Raw genomic sequence first — 5924 nt, forward strand, 5'->3', positions numbered from 1 at the left:
CCGCTCGCGTACAAAACCCACACTCTACGATGGAGTGTCAATAGCTCGTGACTATCATAGTTGAAGGAGGAAATCTGACCCACGATACGCTCACTCTTCCGGTGTTCCTCCTTCATAGCCTCCTGCTGAGCCTCCCGAATCTGCTCCAAAAGCGGAGTCGCTATTGCCATCCTCAAGCAGATGTCTCTGATCGGGGCTGTGAATGCCTTGCGGCTAAGTGCATTGGCCACAACATTGGCCTTCCATGGGTGGTAGAGGATCTCGCAATCGTAATCCTTCTCCACGTCCAACCATCGTCGCTATCTCATGTTCAGATTTAGCTAGTCCATCAAGTACCTCAAACTCTTGTGAAACGTGTAAATAGTACAACGGACCCCATAGAGGTAGTGTCGCCAAATATTGAGGGAAAAAACAACCACCCCTAACTCCAGGTCGTGCGCCGGGTAATTCGCCTCGTGCGGCTTCAACTGCCTCGAGGCGTAAGTGATGACGTGCCCTCTCTGCATCAACGGTGCGCCCAAACCAGAGATAGACGCGTCACAGTATACTACGGAATCTTCAACGCCCTCTGATAGGGATAATATCGGCGCCTCGCACAACTTCTGCCTCAAAGTCTCGAAAGCCGCCTGCTGCTCAGGCCCCTAGCAGAAAGTCAACGACTTCTTGGTCAGTCGGGTCAGTGAAACAACAATCTTAGAGAAATCCTAGATGAATCTCTGATAATAACCCGCCAAACCAAGGAAACTTCGAATCTCGGATGGAGACCTCAGAACCTCCCATCTCATCACGACCTCAACCTTTGCCAGATCGACCAATATACCGTTCTGGTTGACGAGATAACCCAAAAACTGCACCTCGCGCAACCAAAACTCGTACTTGGAGAACTTTGCGAAAAGTCTCTCCCTCCTCAACGTGTCCAGCACATCCCTGAGGTGTTCCTCGTGCTACTCCTGCGTCTTGGAGTAAACCAAGATGTCATCAATAAAGACTATCACACACCGATCCAGCATCGTTCTGCATATGCGGTTCATGAGATCCATGAACGCGGCAGGAGCATCGGTGAGTCCAAACGACATTACCACGAACTCGTAATAATCATATCGAGTCCAGAAGGCTGTCTTCTGTACATCCTCGTCTCTGACTCTCATCTTATGGTAGCCTGATCGCAGATCAATCTTGGAAAACCAAGATGCTCCTTGAAGCTGGTCGAAGTGATCGTCAATCCTCGGGAGTGGGTAACGATTCTTCACCGTTACCTTATTCAACTCCGGGTAGTCTATACACATCTGGTGGGATCCGTCCTTCTTCTTCACAAATAGAATCGGGGCTCCCCAAGGTGAACTGTTTGGCTTGATAAATCCATTGTCTAAAAGCTCCTGCAGCTGTGTAGACAACTCCTGCATCTCGGGAGAAGCCAACCGATATGGCGTCTTGGCTATCGGAGCCACACCTAGAACTAGGTCAATCCTGAACTCCACATGTCTCTTTGGAGGTATCCCTGGCAAATTCTCTAGGAACACATCCGGATACTCCCGCACAACTGACACATCGCTAACGGTCGCCTTATTCTCCTCCCGGGTATCCATAATGTAGGCGACAAAACTTGTACATCCCTGATGAAGGTAATGTCTGGCTTTCGTTGCTGAGCACATGACCAGTCCACACTGCGGTCTTTCACCCTGAATCACCAGCTCTCCCCCACTTAGGGTCCTGACCCGAACCAACTGCTAACAAATAGATAAAAATAAATCAAATGGATACAATGAAATATTATTAAAGATAAAAAGAATTGATTGTTCAAACCTTTAAACTATATTTACCACTCAATATATATCAAGCGATCAATAATAACGAACAAAAAAAAATACAATATAATGATGTTTAATTATTTTAACTACTTAATCAAATAGTTATAAGCTCATATCCATATCTACTATAATAAATGAAGGTTTTTTTTTGCCACATGTCATCTTCTCATTCATTTGGACACATGTCATTTTCTAACATTTTTAAATTTTCTATTTTCCACTTGTCATTTTATTGTATTTTTCATTTTATTAAATTAAAATTCCACATTTAATATGTAAGGTAATATATATGTAAGGTATTTATTAGAAATGGTTTATATATGTAATGTATCTAATACATTAAAGCCTCTTTAATTTTAATAATTCAAAAGATTCTTCATTTTTCTTATAAATTTAAACTTTTCAAATTGTTAATATTTTATATTTAATTTTTTTTAAATAAACCCATGTAATACATGGGTCTCTAGTCTCTTACAAATTACAATCTATTCGTTACTTCTTGCTCGTAGTCCAACCCGTCCATTAGCGACAGTCTCCAGCTCAATTTCTACACTATTGGGCCTTGAAAATAATGGACCATAGAAAGATTTTCAGTTGAAAAGTGTTCTTTTATGTATTATATGCTTTATATTACCACAATTTTGTGAACAAAAACAATTATAATATAGTTCTGTTAGCCTACTTTAAACCTAGTCATTGGTCATCGTTAAAAAGGAACTCATAAATGATATACAAACCGTGCTGGCACGATTGCTATTAAAGAAATTTGGATAAATTACACGAATGGTCCCTGTAGTTTGTAGTAATCTTCACGTTTAATCCTTATAATAACTTTTAATCCAGATTATCCTTATAATTTGTTTTTGTTTCGTAGTTGGTCCTACCAAACCTAAAATGACATTTATACCGTTACTTATCATTTATTATTATTATTATTATTTTAGAAAAAAGATTTTAAATAAAGAAATATATGTGGGTTCACTTCCACCCTTTTCCTCATCTCTTATTATCTCTATGTTTAACGTAACAAGCCTCCCACTCCTTCTTCTTTTCACCTCCTTCTTCTTCTTCCTCCTTCGTCCCTATCCCTCTACCCCAATCTCGTTGGCGAATCCACATGGTTGTTGTTGGTACATCTGATCAAGTGGTTATCTCCTACTTTGGCGTTCCCCCTATCCCTCATCATCTTTTTATCGTTAGAAAAACTCGATTCGTGAAGCTTCCTCGTCTGTGCCGCTCCTATACCTCGATTAGAGAACATTATCCTTTACTCACTAGAAAAACACAAACCAGGAAGTCATCAGACAAACTCGAACCAGAATCATCGAAAAAACTCTTCATCCCTGATAAGAAGTTTTCAGAAACATGATTTGTCATAGGAACAATAAAATAGAAAATTAATTTCTCCGAAAGGGAGGTGCTTCTCTGATGGCGTTTCTACATTTTTTATTTTCAGTAGTTATTAAAACATGATTGTAATCAATTTGAAACAAATCAGTACAAAGTTAAGGATTAAAATATTTTTTAGGGTTAATGGTTTCCAATAAACCTTAACATTCCCATATTCTTTAATGGAGATGATTTTGGTCTGATATGTATTTGCATGTTAACATTTAGCGTTATTGGTTACAAGGCAAGAAGATGAACTCTCTGATGATGTAGTGGTCGGAGAAGATGACTGGACCAGATACGCTCAAAAGAGGGGGAAAAGAAGAGACAAAGGGTATGGGTTTAACCATGGTGGGTTTCATCGATTTTGATTTTGGAGTGAGTTTTTTGGTGGGTTTATCTTTTGTAGTTAATCGATGGTAGATGGTGAAGGTAGAATGACTCTGGATATGGTTTCCTTTTACAACTATTATACTTATTCCCGACCAGAATGAGGCGACTATGGTTGCGATGTATTATGCAGGTTTCCGGTGAAGGGAGGGGAGGGCATGGACGGAGGAAATAAGAGTGTGTGGATGTGGTGGCAAATGAAGTCTCAATGGTTTAGGAGTTTGAAGAAGACGATGGGAATGGTGCGGTGAGGGGTTGGAGGTATTATATGTATTATATGGGTTAATATATATATATATATATATATATATATATATATATATATATATATATATGATTGGTCCAGAATCAGTCATACATACACACAATAGATAGTGAAAACATTTGAACCTAACTCTCTCTCTCTCTCTCTCTCTCTCTCTATATATATATATATATATATATATATATATATATATATATATATAGTTCTAAATATTTGAGAACATTAAATTTATAAACAAATAAGAAAAATAATGAATTATTATAATATAAATTTTTTTTATCTTTTAAATTTAAACAAATCATTTAAATAAAGAAAAAAAAACTAATGAGTTTTAATTTTGAAAATTTTGAAATTAAAAAGTAAGTTTATTAATGAAATTAATATTCATTTATTGCTATATTTATTGCAATTATTAAATTAAAATATTGTGTAAAATTTAATAAAATAAAAAAACTCATAAAATATGATATGTGCAAAAAAAATTAATTTAAAATAACTATAAAATTACATTTGACAAATTGAATGAGAATATGACGGGTGAAAAAAATTCATTTAATAAATCACCTCACACCTACTCTTAGTGCAAAACAAACAAATTGAGAAAATATAGGAGTTGCTTTTATTGGTCGAGATATTTCCCAAGATCAGATAATTGCATTAACAATAATATAATACAATCTACAAAGGGCAACATGGGCTGAGAACTAATGGGCTAAATACATACAAATTCTATTTATACCTAATATACTGTAATAGATTTGAAATAAATAAAGTTTAGCTTTAAAAAATCTAAAAACAAAAGTTTTGTTGTTATTATTATTATTATTATTATTATTATTATTATTATTATTATCATTTACTCTATTTACAATCTTAAAAGATAATTAATCAACTACATACAACATGATTGAGCCAAATTTCAAGTTTATAATTCAACATAAATCGTTTTGATATGTTATTCAATGTTTATTTCATTTATTTTGTTCATTTGAATAAAATTATGAAATGTTAAACAACATATTTTTCTAGAAAACGCAAAAATTACGTATGTTGAGCATGGGAAATGACGCAAGTAGCTACGTAACTACGTGGTGGTGTTTTAGAGAATATTCTTTTAGTAAGTTATATTTTAAATGCAAAGAAGGAAAATAATTTAATTAGTATATAGAGGAGATGCTTAACTTTAGTTTGGTTTGGATCTTGTGGATATTAATCAACAAAATCTTATCAATATTCCGTACATTTTGTTCTTTTGCAAGTGTCACTCATAAGCCACCTAAACCCTATCCATTTGGTATTTTGATTCCAAGCTTGCCAACATTCAGTTTTGTTTCATTTTAAAAGAAAGAATATATATATATATATATATATATATATATATATATATATATATATATATATATATATATATATATATATATATATATATATATATATATATATATATATATATATATATATATATATATATATATAGGGTTAGGTTATTTTTTTTTCACTATCTATTGTGTGCATGTATGACAAATTCTGGACCAATCATTTTAGTTATTTTAAGAAAATAATTAATGCATATTACATGTTGAAGATATAATAGGTATTAATTACATCTTCAGCATTTAATAAGCATTAATTACTTTTTTAAAATAACTAAAATGATTGGTCCAGAATCAATCATACAGACACACAATAGATAGTGAAAATATTTGAACCTAACTCTATATATATATATATATATATATATATATATATATATATATATATATATATATATATATATATATATATATATATATATATATATATATATATATATATATATAATGATAGTGATAAAGAACTTTTAAGGTCTAGTTAATAATATTTTAAATGTTTTTTGTTAAGAAAATATGACGTATAAAAATAAAAGGCACATATTTCGCAGTTCAAAAAAAATTAAATATAAATTTGTGTACACAATATTAAATATGTAGCATACCGAAAGTTGTGTGAACACAAGAAACTTTGCCAATAAAACAAGCACATATTCTATAAACCATACCCTAAAGTGAACAAAAATACTATTTTCTTAAAAT

Source organism: Lactuca sativa, chromosome 3, assembly GCF_002870075.4.
Source record: "Lactuca sativa cultivar Salinas chromosome 3, Lsat_Salinas_v11, whole genome shotgun sequence".
NCBI classification, from domain to species: domain Eukaryota; kingdom Viridiplantae; phylum Streptophyta; class Magnoliopsida; order Asterales; family Asteraceae; genus Lactuca; species Lactuca sativa.